Below are 25881 nucleotides of genomic sequence, written 5' to 3'. Positions count from 1 at the left end.
GTAAATTCATACGTTAAAGCCCTATCCTCCAGTACCTCAGAATGTGACTATAATTAGAGATAGGGCCTTTAACGAGGTGATTAAGTTAAAATAAACTTGTAAGAGTGGGCCCTAATTCAATCTGACCAGTGTTCTCACAAGAGAAGGAAAATTGAACACACTGAGGTGTCCCATAGGTACACACCCAGAAAAAAAAGACCACGTGAGGACAGCAAGAGGCATCCACCTACAAGCTAAGAGCAAAAGCCTCAGAAGAAACCAAACCTACCCACACCTTGACCTTGGACTTCTAGCCTCCAGAACGTGAGAAAATAAATATCTATTGTTTAAGCCACCCAGTCTGTGGTATTTTGTTATAGCAGCAACCACAGGCATTTGCATGGGATTTGGAGCAGCAGCTGTGTTCATGGGTCTTGCAGCCTGAAAGAAGACTCCTTACAAGTAGGTTTTGGCCAATGATTAGCATAAATTAGTAGACTTCTATACTAGTTTGGCACCATATGTGGTCAAGTGCAGAGAAGAGACTATAAACTGGATGAAGACAAAGCCCTTAACCTATTTTATTGACTGCTGTATCCCCAGTGTAAGTGTACAATTTGATTGGTTTTGAAAAACATAGTCATATAAAGCCATCATAATCATGAACATTTCTATCACCCCAAAAAGTTCCCTCATGCCTCTCTGCAGTTAATCTCCTTCCTAAGTCCCAGTCCTGGGCAACCACTGATCTGCTATCACTATAATATGCCTTTTCCACAACTTCCTATAAATGGGATCATACAGAGTACAGTCTTTGTGTCTTGGCTTCTTTTCATTCAGCATTTGATATTTATTCATGCTGCTTTGTGAATCAGTACTGCATTTCCTTTTTATCGTTGAGTAATATTTTTCCTTATGGATATATCACAATTTTTTAATCCAGTCACCAATTGATGGACATTTGAGTTATTTCTAATTCTGGGCCATTATAAATAATGTTTATATTAATGTTTGGGTACAAGTCTGTGTGTCTTTTCTTTCTTTACCTTTTTTAAGAAAAAAGAAGTTGCCATCGATGATAGACTGGATAAAGAAAATGCGGTACATATATATATATATATATACATGATGGAATACTATGCAGTCATAAAGATGAATGAGATCATGTCCTTTGCAGGGACATGTATGGAGCTGGAAGCCATTATCCTCAGCAAACTGATGTAGGAACAGAGAACCAAATACTGCATGTTCTCACTTATAAGTGGGAGCTGAACAATGAGAACACATGGACACAGGGAGGGGAACAATGGACACTGGGGCCTATCGAGGGGCAGGATTGGGGGAGGGAGAGTATTAGGAAAAATAGCTAATGCATGCTGGGCTTAATACCTAGGTGATGGGTTAATAGATGCAGCAAACCACCATAGCACACATTTACCTATGTAACAAACCTGCACATCCTGCACATGTACCCTGGAACTTAAAATTAAAATTAAAATTAATTTTAAAAACAGAAGTAGTATTTTGAATGCTCTGCAGCACTACATGGCAGAGGACCCTAGAAAAGCATGAAAGTGTATGGATCAGCTGAATTATGCCCGCTCCCTGCAAATGCATATGCTGAAGTCTATTTCCTAGTACCTCAGAATGTGACTGTGTTTGGAGATAGGTCTTTAAGGAGGTGATCATGTAAAAATAAGTTTATATGGATGAGTGAATGCCTAGGAGAAGAACTGCTAGGAAGTATGTTAGAGTATGTTTAAATTGATAAGAAACAGGTAAACTGTTTTCTCAAGTTGCTGTACTATTTTACATTCCCTACAGCAATGTTCAAGGGTTCCAGTTACCCCTCATCTTCACCAATCCTTGTTACTGCAGTCTCTTTCATCGTAGTTGTCTATTGGTTGTGCAATGGCATCTTACTGCTGATGACTAATGATATTGAGCCTGTTTTTCATATGCTTATTTGCCATTTGTGTATCTTTTGTGAAATATCTATCAAAATCTTAGCCCATTTTTAATTGAGTTGTTTTATTATTGAGTTGTAAAAGTCCTTTCTATATTCTGATATAATTTCTTTATCAGATAAAAATTTTGAAAATATTGCCTTCTGCCTATAGCTTTTTTTCCTATAGTTAACACTGTCTTTTGAAAAATACATTTTTAATTTTTATGGAGACCATATTGTCATTTTGTCTTTCATGGTTTATGTTTTTTGTGCCTTCTCTAAAAAATTGTTATCTAGCCTAAGATCATAAATATTTTTCCGATAGTTTTTTCTAAAATTTATAGTATTAACTTTAATATTTATATTATCCATTTAGCACACTGTCATATAAGTTATGAGGTATATTCTATATATTTAAGTATGTATCAATTTATTTATTACTTTTTATCTAGGTTTGATAATGATATAATTTTGATTTTTTTTAAACTGTTTGTCTATCTTTTAGAAATCCATATGGAAAGTCTTAAAAATGAAATGATTACTGGATGTGTGAGAGAGTAGGCACAAGTATAGTAGTTGTGGTAAAACAATGTCGACCACAAGTTGATACTTGCTGGAACTGAGAGATGACTGTATGGGAGTGTGCTGTACTAGCCTCTCACTTTTACATATTTGAAATTTTCTACAATAAAGTTTAAGAAAACATTTGTAACATGAAGAAACTAAGAGCTGAAGAAATATAGTTGAGGATATTCATGGGTTTTAATTTATTCCTGGTGAGTCAGGCTTCAATTGAGTTATCTTATTAGAAAGAAAAAAAAATAACCAAAACACACCAGGCACATCATGATTATGGTTTATGATCTTAAAATAAAATCCCAGATGTATTATTTACTAGCCTTATAACTCTATACAATTGCACTCTATGCAATTTGGTTAAAATGAGATTTGTGGTTATGCATTGTAAAGTCTTCACACTTGTGAAGATTAAAATTAGAAATAACAGCAAAATGTCTGACACATAGAGGTTAATCTTATTTCTTCAATTTCATCCCTTATTCAAAGCCAAGCCAGCTACTGAGCATGTGTTTCACATTTTAAAATGGATTTGAATAGGATTTAATAACATACTACTCTGATGGCCTATATCAGATGAGTGTAATATGAGTCAAAACAGCATGCTTTTCAAGAAATCAAAACTCTTAACTTGGGTTTTGTTTATTTGCCTTAGAAAAACTCTGGTGCAGTCAGTGCTTACATTCAGAGCTCTTACTGCACAATTTCAGCAGCAGCATCTAATAGAAGTATTGAAAAAAAATGATGCCTGCTTTATTTTTCTCCTGCAATAACAGTTTTATTTAAAATCAGAGAGGTAACCATTCCAAGAATTAATTTGATAATGAAAAGAAATACACGTAATTTTCATTTCTTATAGGTAAATAGAAAATGCATAGATACCTATTAGGCAACCTTTTACTATTTCTCATTCATCTGCCATATCAACAGAAGAAAAAAAAAACATTTGTTCTGGAATCTGACAGATCTGAGTTCAATCTTGAGTTTTTTTCTTCCTGGCAACCTTTGAAAGTCACTAAATCGCTTCTTTGCCACAATTTTCCCATCTGTCAACTGGAGTTTAACAACGAATGTTTACCGGATGCCTACCATGTGCCAGAACTCTTCTAGATGAATAAAACAGAAGTTCCCTGCCAATGTACAGTTTGCATTCTAGTGGTTAAATAACTTTCCTGGTCATACACTTACTAGGTGACAGAACCATTATTCAAAGACAGGTAGTCTTGGTATATAGAGTATATGCTCCAAACCACTAAGTTATACCATGATTTGTGAAATTAATGAGATGATCTATGACAAATACCTAGATAGGATCTCAGTAAACACAGCAATTAAAATTACTTGTTTATTTCCTTTACAAAATCATCTTTACTGAGGCATAATTTACATAAAATAAAATGCATCAATTTGTTAATTTTATGAGCTCAAAATTGTTCCTAATATTACCTTGTTGTTTTTTTCATATTTTAGTATCTGGTAATTGATCATTGCTATCTTCTTTTTTTTCTGAGCAGTCTAGCCAGATGGCCATAGATTTTGTTATTTTCCAAAAGACTAGCTTTTGGTACCATTGATTTTTCTCTATTGTTTTTTTCATTTTGTATTTTATTGTTTTCTATTCTTGTTTTTACAATTTTCATCCCTTTACTTACTTTGGATCTAATTCACTCTTTCTCTAGCTTCTTAAGGTGGAAGTTTAGATTATCAATTAAACCTCCTTTCTTTTCTAATATAAGCAAATAAGGTAAAAATTTCCCTCTAAACACAACTTTAGCTGCATTTCACAAATTTCACTACACTGTGTTTTTATTTTTCATCACATTCATATAATTTCCTAATTTCCCGTGTAATTTATTTTCTGGGGCCCCCACATTCTGTTCTCATTCGGAATTTATTGACTACATTTTGGTTTTCATTTTATGTCCCCTATTGCATTTACTGGCTATACATCTTTGTATTGTTTTAGAGATTGTGCTAGAGTTTATAATATACATCTTGAAATTAACACAGTCTACCTTAAATAATATTATTTTATTTTATTTATAAGAAATTTACAATGTTATACTTTCATATCGGCCTGCTATCCTTGCTTTCATACATTTTACTTTTATTTATATCATAAAACTGACAATAAATTTATAATTTGTCTTTAACAGTTATCTTTTTTTAAATTTATATTATATTTTAAGTTTTAGGGTACATGTGCACAACGTGCAGGTTTGTTACATATGAATACATGTGCCATGCTCATGTGCTGCACCCATTAACTCGTCATTTAGTATTAGGTATATCTCCTAATGCTATCCTTCCACCCTCCCCCAACCCCACAACAGGCCCCAGTGTGTGATGTTCCCCTTCCTGTGTCCATGTGTTCTCATTGTTCAATTCCCACCTATGAGTGAGAATATGTGGTGTTTGGTTTTTTCTCCTTGTGATAGTTTGCTCAGAATGATGGTTTCCAGCTTCATCCACGTCCCTACAAAGGACATGAACTCATCATTTTTTATGGCTGCATACTATTCCATGGTGTATATGTGCCACATTTTCTTAATCCAGCCTATCATTGTTGGACATTTGGGTTGGTTCCAAGTCTTTGCTATTGTGAATAGTGCCGTAGTAAACAAACATGTGCATGTGTCTTTATAGCAGCATGATTTATAATCTTTTGGGTATATACCCAGTAATGGGATGGCTGGGTCAAATGGTATTTCTAGTTCTAGATCCCTGAGGAATCGCCACACTGACTTCCACAATGGATGAACTAGTTTACAGTCCCACCAACAGTGTAAAAGTGTTCCTATTTCTCTACATCCTCTCCAGCACCTGTTGTTTCCTGACTTTTTAATGATTGCCATTCTAACTGGTGTGAGATGGTATCTCATTGTGGTTTTGATTTGCATTTCTCTGATGGCCAGTGATGATGAGCATTTTTTCATGTGTTTTTTGGCTGCATAAATGTCTTCTTTTGAGAAGTGTCTGTTCATATCCTTCGCCCACTTTTTGATGGGGTTGTTTGTTTTTTCTTGTAAATTTGTTTGAGTTCATTGTAGATTCTGGATATTAGCCCTTTGTCAGATAAGTAGGTTGCAAAACTTTTCTCGCATTCTGTAGGTTGCCTATTCATTCTGATGGTAGTTTCTTTTGCTGTACAGAAGCTCTTTAGTTTAATTAGATCTCATTTGTCAATTTTGGCTTTTGTTGCCATTGCTTTTGGTGTTTTAGACATGAAGTCCTTGCCCATGCCTATGTCCTGAATGGTATTGCCTAGGTTTTCTTCTAGGGTTTTCATGGTTTTAGGTCTAACATGTAAGTCTTTAATCCATCTTGCATTAATTTTTGTACAAGGTGTAAGGAAGGGATCCAGTTTCAGCTTTCTACATATGGCTAGCCAGTTTTCCCAGCACCATTTATTAAATAGGAAATCCTTTCCCCATTGCTTGTTTTTGTCAGTTTTGTCAAAGACCAGATAGTTGTACATATGTGGCATTATTTCTGAGGGCTCTGTTCTGTTCCATTGGTCTATATCTCTGTTTTGGTACCAGTACCATGCTGTTTTGATTACCGTAGCCTTGTAGTATAGTTTGAAGTCAAGTAGCGTGATGCCTCCAGCTTTGTTCTGTTGGCTTAGGATTGACTTGGTGACACGGGCTCTTTTTTGGTTCCATATGAACTTTAAAGTAGTTTTTTCCAATTCTGTGAAGAAAGTCATTGGTAGCTTGATGGGGATGGCATTGAATCTATAAATTACCTTGGGCAGTATGGCCGTTTTCACAATATTGATTCTTCCTACCCATGAGCATGGAATGTTCTTCCATTTGTTTGTATCCTCTTTTATTTCACTGAGCAGTGGTTTGTAGTTCCCTTGAAGGGGTCCTTCACATCCCTTGTAAGTTGGATTCCTAGGTATTTTATTCTCTTTGAAGCAATTGTGAATGGGAGTTCACTCATGATTTGGCTCTCTGTTTGTCTGTTATTGGTGTATAAGAATGCTTGTGATTTTTGCACATTGATTTTGTATCCTGAGACTTTGCTGAAGTTGCTTATCAGCTTGAGGAGATTTTGGGCTGAGATGATGGGGTTTTCTAGATATACAATCATGTCATCTACAAACAGGGACAATTTGACTTCCTCTTTTCCTAATTGAATATCCTTTATTTTCTTCTCCTGCCTGATTGCCCTGGCCAGAACTTCCAACACTATGTTGAATAGGAGTGGTGAGAGAGGGTATCCCTGTCTTGTGCCTGTTTTCAAAGGGAATGCTTCCAGTTTTTGCCCATTCAGTATGATATTGGCTGTGGGTCTGTCATAGATAGCTCTTATTATTTTGAGATACCTCCCATCAACACCTAATTTATTGAGAGTTTTTAGCATGAAGGGTTGTTGAATTGTGTCAAAGGCCTTTCTACGTCTATTGAGATAATCATGTGGTTTTTGTCTTTGGTTCTGTTTATATGCTGGATTACATTTATTGATTTGCGTATGTTGAACCAGCCTTGCATCCCAGGGATGAAGCCCATTTGATCATGGTGGATAAGCTTTTTGATGTGCTGCTGGATTCGATTTGCCAGTATTTTACTGAGGATTTATTTATTGAGGATTTTTGCATCGATGTTCATCAAGGATATTGGTCTAAATTTCTCTTTTTTGGTTGTGTCTCTGCCAGGCTTTGGTATCAGAATGATGCTGGCCTCATAAAATGAGTTAGGGAGGATTCCCTCTTTTTCTATTGATTGGAATAGTTTCAGAAGGAATGGTACCAGCTCCTCTTTGTACCTCTGGTAGCATTTGGCTGTGAATCCATCTAGTCCTGGACTTTTTTTGGTTGGTAAGCTATTGATTATTGCCTCAATTTCAGAGCCTGTTATTGGTCTATTCAGAGATTCAAATTCTTCCTGATTTAGTCTTGGGAGGATGTATATGTCGAGGAATTTATCCATTTCTTCTAGATTTTCTAGTTTATTTGCGTAGAGGTGTTTATAGTATTCTCTGATGGTAGTTTGTATTTCTGTGGGATTGGTGGTGATATCCCCTTTATCATTTTTTATTGCATCTATTTGATTCTTCTCTCTTTTCTTTTTTATCAGTCTTGCTAGCAGTGTATCAATTTTGTTGATCCTTTCAAAAAATCAGCTCCCGGATTCATTGATTTTTTGAAGGCTTTCTTGTGTCTCTATTTCCTTCAGTTCTGCTCTGATCTTAGTTATTTCTTGCCTTCTGGTAGCTTTTGAATGTGTTTGCTCTTGCTTTTCTAGCCCTTTTAATTGTGACGTTGGGGTGTCAATTTTAGATCTTTGCTGCTTTCTCTTGTGGGCATTTAGTGCTATAAATTTCCCTTGTGTAGAGGGAAAAAGTAGTGTGTAACTGCTTTGAATGTGTCCCAGAGATTCTGGTATGTTGTGTCTTTGTTCTCATTGATTTCAAAGAACATCTTTATTTCTGCCTTCATTTCATTATTTACCCAGTAGTCATTCAGGAGCAGGTTGTTCAGTTTCCATGTAATTGAGTGGTTTTGAGTGAGTTTCTTAATCCCGAGTTCTAGTTTGATTGCACTGTGGTCTGAGAGACAGTTTGTTATAATTTCTGTTCTTTTACATTTGCTGAGGAGTGCTTTACTTCCAACTATGTGGTCAATTTTGGAGTAGGTGTGGCCTGGTGCTGAAAAGAATGTATATTCTGTTGATTTGGGATGGAGAGTTCTGTAGATGTCTATTAGGTCCACTTGGTGCAGAGCTGAGTTCAATTCCTGGGTATCCTTGTTAACTTTCTGTCTCATTGATCTGTCTGATGTTGACAGTGGGGTGTTAAAGTCTCCTATTATTATTGTGTGGGAGTCTAAGTCTTTTTGTAGGTCACTCAGGACTTGCTTTATGAATCTGGGTGCTCCTGTATTGGGTGCATATATATCTAGGATAGTTAGCTCTTCTTGTTGAATTGATCCCTTTACCATTATGTAATGGCCTTCTTTGTCTCTTTTGATCTTTGTTGGTTTAAAGTCTGTTTTATCACAGACTAGGATTGCAACCCCTGCCTTTTTTTGTTTTCTATTTGCTTGGTAGATCTTTCTCCATCCCTTTATTTTGAGCCTATGTGTGTCTCTGCACATGAGATGGGTTTCCTGAATCCAGCACACTGATGGGTCTTGACTCTTTATCCAATTTGCCAGTCTGTGTCTTTTAATTGGAGCATTTAGCCCATTTACATTTAAAGTTAATATTGTTATGTGTGAATTTGATCCTGTCATTATGATATTAGCTGGTTATTTTGCTCAATAGTTGATGCAGTTTCTTCCTAGCCTTGATGGTCTTTACAATTTGGCATGTTTTTGCAGTGGCTGGTACCGGTTGTTCCTTTCCATGTTCAGTGCTTCCTTCAGGAGCTCTTATAGGGCAGGCCTGGTGGTGACAAAATCTCTCAGCATTTGCTTGTCTGTAAAGTAATTTATTTCTCCTTCACTTATGAAGCTTAGTTTGGCTGGATATGAGATTCTCGGTTGAAAAATTCTTTTCTTCAAGAATGTTGAATATTGGTCCCCACTCTCCTCTGGCTTGTAGAATTTCTGCAGAGAGATCAGCTGTTAGTCTGATGGGGTTCCCTTTGTGGGTAATCCGACCTTTCTCCCTGGCTGCCCTTAACATGTTTTCCTTCATTTCAACTTGGCGAATCTGACAATTATGTGTCCTGGAGTTTCTCTTCTGGTGGAGTATCTTTGTAGCGTTCTCTGTATTTCCTGAATCTGAATGTTGGCCTGCCTTGCTAGATTGGGGAAGTTCTCCTGGATAATATCCTGCAGAGTGTTTCCCAACTTGGTTCCATTCTCCCCATCACTTTCAGGTACACCAATGAGACGTAGATTTGGTCTTTTCACATAGTCCCATATTTCTTGGAGGCTTTGTTCGTTTCTTTTTATTCTTTTTTCTCTAAACTTCTCTTCTCACTTCATTTCATTCATTTCGTCTTCCATCACTGATACCCTTTCTTCCAGTTGATCGCATCGGCTACTGAGGCTTCTGCATTCATCACATAGCTCTCATGCCTTGGTTTTCAGCTCCATCAGGTCCTTTAAGGACTTCTCTGCATTGGTTATTCTAGTCATCCATTCATCTAATTTTTTTTCAAAGCTTTTGACTTCTTTGCCATTGGTTTGAACTTCCTCCTGTAGCTTGGAGTAGTTTGATCGTCTGAAGCCTTCTCTTAACTCGTCAAAGTCATTCTCCATCCAGCTTTGTTCTGTTGCTGGTGAGGAGCTGCGTTCCTTTGGAGGAGGAGAGGCACTCTGATTTTTAGAGTTTCCAGTTTTTCTGCTCTGTTTTTTCCCATCTTTGTGGTTTTATCTACCTTTGGTCTTTGATGATGGTGACATACAGATGGGTTTTTGATGTGGATGTCCTTTCTGTTTGTTAGTTTTCCGTCTAACAGACAGGACCCTCAGCTGCAGGTCTGTTGGAGTTTGCTAGAGGTCCACTCCAGACCCTGTTTGCCTGGGTATCAGCAGCAGTAGCTGCAGAACAGCAGATATTGGGGAACCGCAGATGCTGCTGCCTGATTGTTTCTCTGGAAGTTTTGTCTCAGAGGAGTACTTGGCCGTGTGAGTTGTCAGTCTGCCCCTACTGGGGGATGCCTCTCAGTTAGGCTGCTCAGGGGTCAGGGACCCACTTGAGGAGGCAGTCTGCCCATTCTCAGATCTCAAGCTGCATGCTGGGAGAACCACTACTCTCTTCAAAGCTGTCAGACAGGGACATTTAAGTCTGCAGAGGTTACTGCTATCTTTTTGTTTGTCTGTGCCCTGCCCCCAGAGGTGGAGCCTACAAAGGCAGGCAGGCCTCCTTGAGCTGTGGTGGGTTCCACCCAGTTTGAGCTTCCTGGCTGCTTTGTTTTCCTAATCAAACAACTAACTCGGCAATGGCGGGTGCCCCTCCCCCAGCCTCGCTGCTGCCTTGCAGTTTGATCTTGGACTGCTGTGCTAGCAATGAGCGAGACTCCGTGGGCTCAGGATCCTCGGAGGCAGGTGCGGGATATAATCTCCTGGTGTGCCATTTTTTAAGCCCATTGGAAAAGCGCAGTATTAGGGTGGGAGTGACCCGATTTTCCAGGTGCCGTCTGTCACCACTTTCTCTGACTAGGAAAGGGAATTCCCTGACCCCTTGCGCTTCCCAGGTGAGGTGATGCCTCGCCCTGCTTCGGCTCGCGCACGGAGCGCTGCACCCACTGTCCTGCACCTACTCTCTGGCACTCCCCAGTAAGATGAACCCAGTACCTCAGTTGGAAATGCAGAAATCACCCTTCTTCTGCGTCGCTCACGCTGGGAGCTGTAGACCAGAGCTGTTCCTATTTGGCCATCTTGCCTCCTCCCCCCAACAGTTATCTTTTAACAAAACTTAAATTAGAAAAAAATTTGATCTCTACTCTCTTATTTACCACTTCTAGCAGTCTTCATTCATTTTATATACATACAAATTTTCATCTGATAATGTTTTCCCTCAATATTAAATTTTATAGTGTCTGGTGACAAATCTTCTGTTTATCTATTTTAAAAATCTTCATTTTGCCCTAATTTTTCAAATAATAAATATTATAGATATTGCATTTTTCTGCTGTGAGTTTTTTAATAGTTTACAATCCTCTTGTCATTTTCATGTCTTTCATTATATCTTTAAACATTATTAATAATAGCTGTTTAAAAGTTTTTTACTGTTTTAGTATATTTTACTGGATGTTGGCCATTACTAATTTTACATTTTGGAACACTGGATTTTGTTTCAGCCTTTAAACGGTGTTGGACCTGGTTCTGACAAGCGGTTAATTTATTTTCCAATAATTTTGATCTTTTCAAAGCTTCTTTTTCAGTTTGTTGTGGAAGGTCTTGAGTAGCCTTTACGATAGAACTAGTTTGGCCATACTTCTAACGTATGACCTTTCTGAAGGGTCTACAGCAATGTCCTTGATGTTAAATGAGGACTCTCTGCTCTGGCCAGTCAAGATTTGAACATCTTTCAGCCCTGTGTAAATAATGAGAACTTTCTCAGCATATTACCCAATTATCTTTCCCAGCCTCTTTGGTTTCCACTGTATCAATCTGTGGATTTGTATTTAGCATCAGACTCAAGGGAACCCCATATGCAGATTTCTGGAGTTCTTTCTCTGACTAGCTCTTTCCTCTCCTGTAGTCCGTCCTGCAAATCCTAGCTGCCTCATTTCTTCACACTGTGATCTCTGTGTTCTCAAATCAGTGCTCATCCTGGCAGAAAATGATGTTTCTCTGGCAGAAAACCAAAGTGATTTTAGGACTCACCCTATTTGTTTCCCTTCTAAGGGATGAGAGTTCTGGAATGTCTATTACCCAAAGTTCAAAAATATAATGTTCCATATATTTTATCCATCTAGTTGTTTAAAGTTGGAGGGCTAGGCTAGTCTCAATTATTCTGCCAAATCCAGAAGTCAAAATCCATCTCATTTTCTTTCTATATTGCAAAAACTATAGCCCCCAACCATCAAATGCCTCAAGAGAAACATCTTAGCAAAGGTGCAGAAGAATCATGTCTCTGGCACATACATTTCAGGAACTGATGCTGTAGAATCATGAGACAATCGTTCAGAGAAAGTTTAGGAGAAGAACAGCTATTTTGGAATTCTTTGCTGCCTGCTGGGAATCACAAGTGCTTCATTTTTTTTTTCTGCTCCTAACTATTTTTGGCATAGGTCACTGAATCCAGGCCTTTTTTGTCAGTATTTTTTCTTCAGCTAGTAAAGCAAGTATATTCCACTGTTTGGCAGTTGGAACAAGCTGCTGATAGGCACTGTCACACTATCATCTGGTTTGCAACTTTGGTGATGGCACAAGGAAAAATCCCTCAACTAGGATAACCAGATGGAATACTCAAAGGCAGAGAAAACAGAGAAGATATAATGAACTAAAGATGAATTTATTCCCTCATTGTTTATGTTGTAGTGAAGAAATGCCATGAGAGGTGTTGGCAGAAGTTTGACATGGAAGAGCTGAGCATAATCACTTCATTCCTCTTGGCGTAGGGCAGAGCAGTAGGCTGCTCTTGGAAAAGAAAGAAATGTTTCAGGGAAGAGCAACAAAAATAATCAGGCATTGAAAAAAAAGTATCTGTGAGGAAAAAGGTTTATAAATTGGCATGGTTTATACTATAAAGAGCACTAAGGTGTCTTCACATTTGAATTAGGTTGCATTTATGGAGCACATTAAAGCCCTTTTACAATACACTGCCGTGTTATCTGATTTTATCATCATAATAACCTGTGAGCATAATGTATTATTTCTATTTTATAGAGACATAGACTAAGGAAAAGAGTTTAAGGGATTTCACTCCAGTCACAAAGCCAACTGATGGCAGAGACAAAAATAAAACATGGCTGTTCCAGTCCATTAGACGAGTGTATTCTTTTTTTTTTTTTTTTTTTTTTTTTTTGAGACAGAGTCTCGCTCTTGTCACCCAGGGTGGAGTGCAATGGCTTGATCTCGGCTCACTGCAACCTCCGCCTCCTGGGTTCAAGCAATTCTCCTGCCTCAGCCTCCTGAGTAGCTAGGATTACAGGCACCCACCACCACACCCAGCTATTTGTTTGTATTTTTCATAGAGACAGGGTTTCACCATTTTGGCCAGGCTGGCCTCAAACCCCTGACCTCAGGTGATCTGCCCTTGACGAGTGTATTCTAGCTAGTGATTCTTCATCTCAGTAAAGGATGCCACAAGAGAAAGTAGCTAAATAAATGGAATCAAAAGCATAACTGCATCACAAAAGAGTTTCTTGGCATTTTTTGGATTTCTAGGTAAAGATGGAAAAATGAATACACATATTTACTTTCACTACCTATCCAAAATCTACTAAAATAGTAGAGAGATGTTTTTAAAGGACCAAATCCACAAAAAAAACCTAAAAAACATAAGCAAACAAAAATAAATTTGGAGGAGATATAAAGCAGAAGAAAAATAAATAATATAGCAGATGTAAGAAAACTGAATCCTTACCTGGTAGCCATACACTCCAGATCCCCAAAAGACTCAGAAATTGGTAGTATCTATTATCATGAAAATAAGTGCAAAGGAGAAAAGGCTTCAAAAAGGGAATTATAGTAAGTCCTAGATCCCAACCTACTCTCTATAGCCAGGAAACTAGCAATGCTCTGCTCCAACAAAATACCTTTTTTGTTTTCTTTTTCTTATTCTTTTTTCTTTTTTCTTTTAAACCTTGAGAAAGGTAAAATAGAGGTACCTTCCTTCTTGACTGAAGTCACTGAGAACAGTTAACCTCAAAAGACACCTTACTAAAAATAAAGATCTCTATCCCACTGGGCTCACAGAGGCTATCAGCTAGACTTCACCTTCCAAGAAGGAGACAGAAAATTTTTCTTTGCAGAATCTCCCCAGCCCTAGAGGATATAAACATCAGCATTTCCTCATTCAAAAGGCCTAGTTAGAGCAACCTGCAGGGAGCTCTCAGTTGACAAGCTACATCATGTTCCTATATTTTTAATTAGTTTTTTAATTCCCCTTCTTAAAATCAAACAAAAAGTCACAGATTACACACATCTAAGGAAAGCTCCTAAACTAAAAGGTGCAGGCGGAAGGGAGAGGGAGAGAGGAAGGAATGAGAGAGAGACTATGTAGAGAGAAGAACCCCACCACCACCACCCACTCACCCACACATAAACAAAAATCCCATCGTTGTGCAATTTCAGGATACTGAAGACAAAGAGAAGATCCCTCAAGCTGCCAAAAAGAAAAAAATGAGATTCCCAGTGGCTCAATCTCAACACTGCAAGCTAGATAACACCTATAGAATCCTTTCTGAATTCCAAACAAAAATGATTTTCAGCCTAGAATTCATTACCAAGCCACATTCATACACATATGTTTTTTTGGTAGATAAGTGCTAATTACATATATGTAATGCTTTATTACATTTCTGAAATATTTGGTAACTAAAATTTTCTTTTCAGAAATTAATAAATCCAGATACATATTAATGTTGATATGACTAAAAACAAATAGGAAGAAATTGAAATTTCTTTTCATCAATATGTAGAGCTGCTATTTTACTATTTGGAGAATATGATGTGAAAATTGGACCCCAAAAGGTTTCCTTGTGTTTTCATTGTAAAATACCATCATCAGTGAGAGTCTTGAGTTCACTAACATCGTCACCTTCTGGAGAGAGAGTTATTGGGAGCACTGAGGATGATTTTTTTTTCATGTGTTTGGTTTCTGATTCAAGTGACACGCACAAACTGAAAAAACAACAACAACAACAACAACAACTTTCAGGGCACCTATTGCTCTAAATGCACAATATAACTTGCTGCCAGAACTAGATGTGTTGAAAAAAGAAAATAAAACCACCTTCTTTCTATAGCCATTAAAGCAAAGTTTACTGTTTTAACAAATTTGTATTTTATTTTGCATTGCCACACATCTGCTTATTTAAAAACTACATCCCTTTGGTAGTAATGTTTCAGGACAAGTAGGTATTACAGCTTGATGTTTGTGTGTTCTAATTCTAAGAGTTCTTTATTCCAGATCATATAGAGTAGGTTAAGGCAACTGTAACAGCATTTTTTGAAATACATTGTAAAATAATAAAAGGTAACATAATTAAAAATAAATAAATAAATAAATAAAAGTGAAGAAAAAAATAAATATTTTTAAACATGCAAAATTGTTATAAAATTTGTCTTTTATGAGAATTAAATAGAAAAGACAAGAAAAATCAGAAACAGGCTATACAACACAGAGAAGAGGTAAAGGGCATCTCACAATGATTATGAATGACGGTCCCACGTTGTCAGAGATATACCTAGCAGAAAAGGAACCAATCCAGTTCCTTAGGAATAAGTTAAAAGGATGTAGGAGAAACATCTTTAGGAAGGCAAAATAGAAAACTGAATATAAATTAATGCATTCAGAAGCATTCTAGACAGTTGGTGTATAGTCTGAGGTTGGATTAATTATAAGTGCATAGAAAATTAAGCAAATAAAAGAAGACAAATGTAAAAATTATGTAGTAAAATAAAAGTAATCAGACTTTTCTACATGGTGCAGTTGTGATTAGGGAATACATTCAAAACATATAAATGAGTATATTAAACCAAAGTTAAATCATCACTGTATTGGCAGAATGGGAAATAAAAAGGTTACATATATATATAGCAAGGTTGGGAGAGTAAAGAATTATATCTTTATTTTTCATAGGGAAAACCCCATAGCTTAGAAAATGAAAAAGTATCAACGAAAATATGTCATTTAGAGACACTCAGGAGGCACTGAAATAAATGTAGAACCAGTAGTCTGTATGTCTCCAGCTTTGCTGGGAAACATGGAGCCTACCCACCCTACATAACATCAAAAAGACAACACAGTGTGGTTATTGAGAAGCCTAACCTACAGAGCTGAACAAATCTATATTCTAGTTCTGACCCCACCATCAATTGACTGTGATGCCATAGGCAAGTTCCTTAACCACTTTAAGCTGCTGTTTCCATTTATAAGATGAAAATATAATAATGTCTAAAACATTTTCAGGCACATAATTGGTACTCATACATATATTAAGTGTATATTAGTAAAGAGATAGTGCATATAATGTGTCTTACCTGATATATAATAAACATTCAATTAAAATTAGTTTTATGTTTAGAACTGGCCTGTTTATCAGCATGTTCTAAATCTAAGCCCTTCTCTTTTCTCATGGAGTTAATGGGGAAAATTAGTTATTGCACTGACTTTATTCTTAGAAACTCTGGAGGCATATTTGACTCCTGACATTCTTGACCAACCTCTTGCAACAATCAATCAATCACTATATTCTATCAATTCTTCCTTTATATCCTCTGCCACAATAGCTCCTTCCTCTTCTAAATACTTTTATTTTCTAGTACTTGTCTTCAAGAAAATCTTCCTAAACGGTTTCACTGCCTCACATTATTTTCTCTTCAAATATAACCTCTATCTTGCTGTTAGAGTCATCTTTCTAAAAAGATAAATGTAATCATGTCACGTTTGCGCTAATACTTTCTAGAGCCCCTCTTTACTTGTAGTAGGTAGCCCAAACTCTTCATAGCATGTTCACCAAGCCTCTACAGTCTCATCCAAATCTACCTTAATTTTGTCTCCTAATATTCTCAAGCTTTCTTCTGTCCAGCTAGCTTTCCTCCTCCATATTGCCCAATCATATTCTGTTCTACAAGTCTGTAACCATGCCATTCCATTCTCTTTCTCACTTTTGAGGCTTTGCAGCACATGCTATTGTCTCTGCCTGAAATGCTTTTCTTTCTTCCCTTTTTCACTTGGCAAACATGCTATACATTAGTTGATTGTTGGTCTCCCCAACTATACTGTAAATTCCTTGAAGTTTGTACTGTGTTATTTCTACATAGCCTGCCCAGCACCTAAGGCAGGCCCTTGCCCATAATAGGTGCTAAATAATTGCTTGTTGACTAAAGGAACGATAAAGTCCTATAATGAAAAATCACTCTTCTCTATTGTGTGGTTTCTGCTTGCCGTTCATACACAATAATTAAGGTGGTTGACTATTCATTCACTTTACAAAAAATCATATTCCTTTTTCAAATGACGTAATCAAATTTGCAGTTTGCCTTATTTAATATTTAGTGTTTAAGATGTGGTAAATGTAAAGAAATCTAATTTACTTACTGCTCTATAAATGGAGAAGAGCTTCCACTGTACCTTATTTCTATCTCCTCTAAAAATAATCCAACTGGTAAATGAAACATGCCTATTTTTACAAACATGAAATCTGCTTTTTAGGGCAATATTTTCTGTCTTTTCATTCTTTTCCTGGCTTTTTTTCCACCCACCCCACTCCCCGGAAAACTCATGCTAACAATGAGCATGTTTGCATTGCATTGCATTGCTATAACTCTATATATTTTTATCTCTAAATATTGAGATATATAGGTACACACCCATATGATATGGCTTTGTGTATATACAATAATCGTCTTTACATGCTTGTCTATGTCTTGCTTTTCTCACTCAAAGGAATATATCAAAAGTTCTCACACCTGGTATAAAAATTCATGTTGCATTGGCTGCATATGTCAACTCAGATTTTCCTGAAAGTTTCACCACCCTCTAAAATTATCTTCTGGCCAGTAAGAATGAAGCATGGTGAAACCTTCCTTACCAACCAAATGAAAGGCAAATCTATCATTCAAAATGGTGGGCAACTTCAGATCTCTGTCAGCCTTTGAGAGAAGAAAAATGTAAACGAACAAAATCTTAGCTGAATGTAATCAACTATGAAAGTCAGGTCAATGATTTACACACAAATGCTACTAGAAACATTTTTAAACTGCCTTAGAAATTTGCATTTTGATTCATTTATATTCCCTACAACGAAAATAGTGCTGCAGTTTATAAGGTACCTTCAGGCATTTCATTTGTTAAAGTGATTTACAGTAAATTGGCTTATTCCAGCGTAATAAAGAATAGTCTTTGCTACATGCCACCAAAATGAATTAATCAAGCAATTTAAAATTAAATTTGCACACCACAGTCTCGTTTCTTCACATATCTAAAATAATAGCATACCTCATCATTTAAAACCAGTAATATAATTTGTGCTTTACAGAAACCGACAACAAATTAAAAGCCAAACCTTTGTATTAGTTGCAACAGGAACAGCCAACAGTGTTTGAGAAATGAATATGGTTTTTCCTTCACTGTTACTATAGCACATGAGATCTGGGAGCAAATGGAGCCTAGTACAATCTCATGATTGGTTTAAAGGCTATAACACTTCAGGACAATGCAAATTGCTTCTCACATTAAAAAGACATTAAATCGTTCCACAGTTTAGAAGAAAAGGCACACAACTGCTCTCAAATTTTAAAATACATTTCTGTGAAAAATCATCTCTGATTTGGAGGAACCCCTGAAGCTATTCTGATGTTCCTTTCCATTTGTGTGGTAAATGACTGTAACCTTTCCCAGGTTTTCCAGGGTTGAGAAAGACAGTAGCCCTATATCCTGAAAGTGAGTGATTAATCATGAGCTGTGTCACAGGCATATGCAGCAATGAAGATGGAAAAACTGAAAAACTGAGGGGCTTTGTGGAGGAGATGTAATCAACCCTTTATTAATTCTGCTAATGGAAAGAAGTCTTGTGGATAACACATCATTAATGCCAACAGAAAATCAGGCCTTGGTTTGCCACAAAAATATAAATTGAAACTTGAAGATATGAAACACGTTTTCCCCCGACGGAACTATGTTATCTGTGGCAGTAGGTCTATAACTGAACCCAAACAATGCAGGAAAGAGTAATACTTTAGAGTGTTAAAGAAGTTAGTATAACAACATTTCACAAGGAGAAACATACATTCCAGGTACTTCCTTCTAGAATAAGAAATATTTCTCCATGGGCTGTCCCGATGCCTTTTCCTCATCCTTAACATAGAGAAACTAAAAACTGCAAAGGTGAAAACTTAATGGTTGGAAAATAAAAATTCTTCTAGGGTTTCCCAGAGTCACTGAAAATAGATGGATCTGCCACAAGAGCTTAAAGTAATCCAGTTTCATTAAGGCTTTTCTTTTACAGATGTGGCTGCACCACACACATACATGCCAAAACAGGGAGAACAGCCCTGCTATTCACCAGCCATTGCTATCTAGCCTGGAAGCATGGATGCTCACTCAAGTTTTCAGCAAATAATATTCAGCAAGCATTATGTCCTGGGCAACATGCCAGATACTGAGGATAGGTTGGTGACCAAAACAAACCATGACCAGTGACCATGGTCACCACCCTCATGGAGTAAAGCACTCGGCAATTCTTAGCATATAATAGGTGCACAATAAATATACCTTTTGTTTTCTCTCCCCTCAGCTTCTTTAGATTGTTTACTCTTCTGTTAAACAAGATTACTGATATATACCTTAGAAGATTACCGAGATTAAGAATTCTAATAAGATATTTAAAAATATTTATCGACTCTGAAATCTCTCTGGGCTGAACAGCCACCTGCTAAAATATCAACTTTATAAAAGTGGGGTGTGGAGCTTAAGCGTTTATGGCAACATGCTTGCTGTCACTTTCTCTATAATGGAAAATGCAAATAAGAAACAAAATCAAACCTAGTACAAAATCCAAGGGGAAAAATAAGATTTTAGGATTTCACTGGTGATTGTCAATATTTAGGATGTGAAATGAAAGGGCATCAGATTCCCAAGGAAACTGTTCTAAGTTTAGTGCCAACACAGTAGAATAGTCCAAAAGAGGTTGGTAATATGTCAAGTGAAAAATATGCAGAATTTAAAAGTGATACTTGATTATGCCAAATGAATTTTGAGAGGTGAGGAAGAAGATAGGAAAAATCCTAGTCAATAAATCAGAGATCAATCCTAAATAATGTTATGGGATCCTTCATCATTACCATATATTGACTGGTTTTATCCTCGTAGAAACAAGAATAAGATTTTTGACAACCTACATGAAAACATCCATTCTCTAGAATTTCATCTGCATGATTTTGCTATTTCCTTTTTGAGGCCATATATATGGAAACTGAATTTCCCAGATTTCCACCACCTGTCATTTTGAGTATATATGCCAGTTAGTTATATTCTAGAAGGTTTAGTACCTAGTTGAAATGAACCCATGTAGTTGTTATGTTTATGTGTGAAGAAACACAGATTAGAACAAGCAAAGGTTTTTTAGTGTCCTCTCTGTACCACAAATAAGTTCAACTGGAAAAAAGAACAAGTACCAAAAGCCAGGAATATTATGAAAAAGAAAATGAGAAAGGATAAGCTCACCCTGATAAATAGATATGGTAAGAAGCTATATTAATTAGTTTTAGGGACTAAAGAAGAAGCATATGGATCAACAGAATGTAAGAGAGAATTCAAAAATTGATGCAAATCCATTTGATAAATGAGTATTTCAAGTAAGTAGTCAAAGGAATAGATTGTTCAATAAATAATGTTGAGGCAATTAGGTAACCAATTAGGAAGAAAATATATTAAGATCCCTATTTGGTTTGTAGCAATTAAATCATTTCCAGAGAGATCTAAGATTCAAACACTCAAAATATGAAATCATCAGTGTTCTTAAAGAAAGAAACAGTGAATTTATTCAAAAAGCTGAGAACGGGAAAGGTAAAACACAATTCAGAAGTCACATGACTACATAAGAAATTGTTTATAAAAGGCCAGGTGCAGTGGCTCATGCCGGTACTTCCAGCAATTTGGGAGGCCAAGATGGGTGGATCGCTTGAGCCCAGAAGTTCAAGACCACCCTGGCCAATATAATGAAAGCTCGTCTCTACTAAATTTGCCAGACATGGTGGCATACACTTGTGATCCCAGCTACTCTGGAGGCTGAGGCATGAGAATCACTTGAACCCGGGAGGAGGAGGTTGCAGTGAGCTGAGATTGTACCACTGCACTCCAGCCTGAGCAACAGAGCAAGACTCTGTCTCAAAAAAACAAAAAAGGAAAACAAAAACCAAAAAAAAAATTGTTCATAAAAATTACAGTTAAGACTTGGAAACATATTTATAGTATACATTAGACAAAAATTTTCTTTAACATATTCACAAGTTGTAAGAATCAAGGGTAAGATAAGTAAACTAATAAAGAATAAACAAAAAATATGAACAGATAATGTATAGTAAAATAAAAATAATGGCCAATAGGCTGAGGAAAAATTTTATAATTCATAATTAAAGAAATATAAACGAAAATAAGATGTTAGTTTCACCCACTAACTAAAAGTTTTTAAAGTTTAACAATGACTAATGCTGACACTATTGCTAGATATGTAAATTTACACAACATTTTAGAGGCAATTTGTGCTATCTTCCAACATTTAAAGTGTGTTACGTGACACCTCTCAATTAATTGCAAGGAATTTACCTACATCCACACTTGCAAAAATTCATCAAGATATATGTACAGGTTATTTATTGGAGCTAAAAATGAAAACAACAAATGCTTTTTCAACACTCTAGTTCTTATTAAATAAAATATGACATCTCCAGACTATGGAATACTATGTAGTCCATGATACAAGGGGAAAGATCTATATTAGCTGATAACGGAAGGATAGCCAAGCCATGTTATTGAGTTGCAAAATCAAGTGCAGAATAATGTGTAAGTATACTCCTCTTTTTGTGTGAATGAAAAAATAGAAATATTTTATATACAGACAATGAACACATAATTTCTTCTCTGGAAGGAAGCATGAAAAACTAATATGGTAGGTTCACATATTCAAGAGACTATAAGTCATTTAGAACCTTTCTATACTGTTTGACTGTGCTTCATATAAGCATGTCATATTTTATTTTCTATGTCATAGGCATTATAGGCCATTTCCTAAAATATACTTTTTCATATCGTTAAAAATAAACAATGTTATTTAACATTTAAAAGTGACAAGTCAATTATTTGGAGCTCCACCTTATCACACATGTTCTAATTTCTATTTCCAGCTGATTATGGGGAGGAACGAAAACAGGTGGGATTTTCTGCTGGTAAAGAAATGGTAATCCCAAGTTCTCTCTCCCTCTGTGTGTGTGTGTGTGTGTGTGTGTTGGTATCTCTCTCTGACTCTCTCTCTCTCCCCTCAAGAAAATAACTCAGAATTTTACTTCAAGAATGAAGAAAAGCTACTAGAGTGTTTTTAGCAGGGGGCTGATGTGATCAGATTTACTCTCTTAAGGGATTCCCTTAGCTGTTCGCAGAGAATAAACTTATAGAGTATATTAGTCAGGGTTCTCCTGAGAAACAGAATCCACAGGGTGTGTGTGTGTGCATGTGTGCATATGTGCATAAGGAGACTTCTAAGAAATTGGCTCTGAAAGTTACAGAGGCTGAGATGTCCCAACATCTATAGTCAATACACTGGAGACCCAAAAGAACTGATGTTATAATTCCAGTCCAAAGCCAGCAGGCTTTAAACCCAAGAAGAGCCGACGTTTCAGGTCAAGTCCAAAGGCTGAAGAAAACCAGTGTTCTATCTCAAAGCAGTTAGGCAGGTGTGTATCCTCTTACTCATGAGAATATTCCCCTTTTTCTTCTACTCAGACTGTCAACTGATTGGATGAGGCCCACCTACATTAGGGATGGATGGCAGTCTGCTTTACTCAATCTACTAGGTCCAATGTTAATCTCCTCTAAAAACACCCTCACAGATACAGCCAAAATAATGTCTAAAAAATATCTGGGCACCCCATGGCCTAGTGAAGTTGACATAAAATTAACTATCACACAAGGCAAGAATAAAAACAAGTAGACCAGTGAGGAGGTTCTTGCCATTTTCCGGGCAAGAGAGGATGATGGCTTTGACTTGGGTTGTAGCTATGGAAGTGGTGGAAAGTATTAGGATTCAGAAAACAACCTGAGAGTAAAATCAACAAAAATTGTTATTATTGTTCTGTTGTTATTGTTATCATTTTGGTAACTATAAATAATAATACCTAATAGTTAACCTTATTTTTAGTAGGGCTCAGGCACTTTTCCAAATGCTTTATATATATTATTTCATTTGATCTTCTTCAAACAAGGAAACTGAGGCACTGAAATTTTTAATAACTTGCCCAAAGCCACACAGTTAATCAATGAAAGTGTATGACCCCCCGCTGCACTAAGAGCAGCTTCTTTTGTTTACTTTCCTTTGGATGAGGAGTGGGAGGATGATGATAAAGTAGAAATCAAGAATTTGGTTTAAGACATGTTAAAATTAAGATGCTATTAGATATCCAAGAGACACATAAAAGTCTAGACTTCAGAGAACACACTGGCCCTGGACACATAAATTTGAAAAACACCTAAGTGGTATTTAAAGCTAAGGAATTGAATTAAGTCACCTAGGAAATAAACATAGAGAAAAAAAGAGGTAGAGGGACTGAGCCTAGGGAACCCCAACGTTAGAGGTCAGAAAGATAAGAATGATCCCAGAAAGGCAACCGAGAGCCAACAATACTTCAAGTAGAAAAAAAAGCCATGAGCATGGAGTATCCTAGATGCCACATGTTCCAAGAAAGAGACCACTTGTGTCAAATGCTAAGAGGCTGACAGGAGTGACCGCTGTATCTGCAACCTAGAGTTCTTGGGTATCCTAGCAAAAAAATTTACATTTTTTAATTGTGGAATATTGCACATCATATAAAATTTATCATAGCATCACTAAATTTTATAAAGTTTATATTTCTTGCTTATAAACAATCTATAAACAGAAGAAAACTACATAGTTTGTTTGTTCTGTTTTTATTTTTATATATTAAGGAGAAGAGCTGACTAGCCACTCAGAAGGTCCTCATAATAGTATATTGGGAAGGAAGAGGACAAGATGGCTGATTAGATCAAAATATTGAGTAAACCAACATATTTTAAAAAGATCTTCAGAGAGAAAACACTGAGAGGCAACAGAGAGACAATGCAGACACTGAGGCTGAAGAGGGAGGAAGTTAGGAACCCTGCACGGGGTTGCCAAGTGCTAGGACTAGTTCTCAGCCCTGAAGAGCTCCTAAGGGGAAGGGGAGAGTGAAGTGATGGCAAAGAAACCCATCATCGCTGAGGACCTCTGTGATCTTAACTACCAGAGATTCTACAACCCTCATACACATTAGAATTGGCAGGGGGATCTGCTCAGAGAGTAGATAGAGACAGAGCTCCAGCCTGTGCAGAACCTAGGAGAGTTTGTGTGATAAGCAGCTGCAGCAAAATGCAGTAATAGGCATCGATTCCCCAAGGCTCTCCATCTTCCTCCAAATACCTCTAACCCTATCTGATCCCCAGGCCAGGAGAGAGCAGGGCCATCTCTCCCATGGGACTGGATCATGCCTCTTCAGCGCATCTCTCCCTGCCCCTCCCAAGGCCCCTGCATGAGTGTGCTCCTGCAAGAGTGTGCATGCATCATAACCTCCACCGCCCAGCATGAATGCTTTGCCAGTGGCCCTGTCTGAGTGCTTTCCCAGCAGCCTGGGAGCACTTTGGCTCCCTCAGCACAGCCAGTACCTGACCCCAAGCAGCCAGAGGACAAAGCCATAGGTCTAGTCCCAGTGCCCCAGGCTTAGAGCATATAGCTCAGGGGTACTAAGCTGAGACCTATTACCAGCAATTAAGCAGGGGAAGAGCCCCCACTCTCAGAACACTGAGAAGAATGAGACGTGGGTTTGTGGACTAGCACGGCAGCAGGGCATGCCTCCCTCTACAAGGCTGGTCCAGGAAGGATGTGGTCAGTCTGCCAGCCACAGCCTCTGCCTGAGGGAGCCCTGCATCCTGGAACACCTAACAAAGGAAATGCAGGTGCAGCACCAGTGATCAAAGGGGGCTCCCCTAAGGCACAGGAAAGGACATGGCGAGGGGGGTCATCTCTCCCTCTCTAGCAAGTGGTTCTTAATCAGATTGAAATGACTGAAATGACAGACATAGAATTTAGAATCTGTATGGCAACGAAGCTCATTGAGATCCAGAGGAAATCCGAAACTTCATCCAAGGAATTCAGTAAAATGATCCAAGAATTGAAAGACAAAATTGCCATTTTAAGAAAGAACCAAACTGAGGTTTTGGAATTGAAAAACTTACTAAAAGAATTTTATGATACAGTTGGAAGCACTAACAACAAAATAGACCAAGCTGAGGGAAAAAATCTCAGAGCTCTAAGACCAGTTCTTCAAATCAACTCAGAGAAAAATAAAGAAAAATTAATTTTTTATAAATGAACAAAACCTCGGAGAAATACAGGATTGTATAAAGAAACCAAACCTGTGACTCATTGGCATTCCTGAGAGAGAAGTAGAGAGATTCAAATTCTTTGAAATTAATGAAAATAAAAATACAACATACCAAAATCCCTGGGATGTGGCTAAAGCAGTGTTAGGAGAAAAGTTAACAGTGCTAAACACCCATATCAGGAAGCTAGAAAGACCTCAAATTGACACTCTAACATCACACCTAGAGGAACTAGAAAAAAAAAACAAAAACCCAAAACTAGCAGAAGAAAAGAAATAACTAAAATCAAGGAATAACTGAATGAAACTAGGATGCAAATGTCCATATGAAAGAAAATTAAACCAAAAGTTGGTACTGTGAAGGAATAAACAAGATTGATAGACTGTTAGCTAAACAAAGAAAAAAAGAGAGAAGATCCAAATGGCACAATCAGAAACAACAAAGATGACATTACAACAAAAACAAAAACAAGCAATGGAGGGAAAGTTCCATATTCAAAAGTGGTGCTGGAATAACTGGCTATCCAAATACAGAAGAATGAAACTGGACCCCTACCTATCACCATATACAAAAATTAACTCAAAATAAATTAAAAACTTATATGTAAGACCTAAAACTATAAAAATCCTAGAAGAAAATCTAGGAAATACCTTT

The sequence above is a fragment of the Pongo pygmaeus genome, chromosome 9 (genome assembly GCF_028885625.2).
Source record: "Pongo pygmaeus isolate AG05252 chromosome 9, NHGRI_mPonPyg2-v2.0_pri, whole genome shotgun sequence".
Taxonomy (NCBI): domain Eukaryota; kingdom Metazoa; phylum Chordata; class Mammalia; order Primates; family Hominidae; genus Pongo; species Pongo pygmaeus.
Note: the sequence above shows the minus strand (reverse complement) of the source record.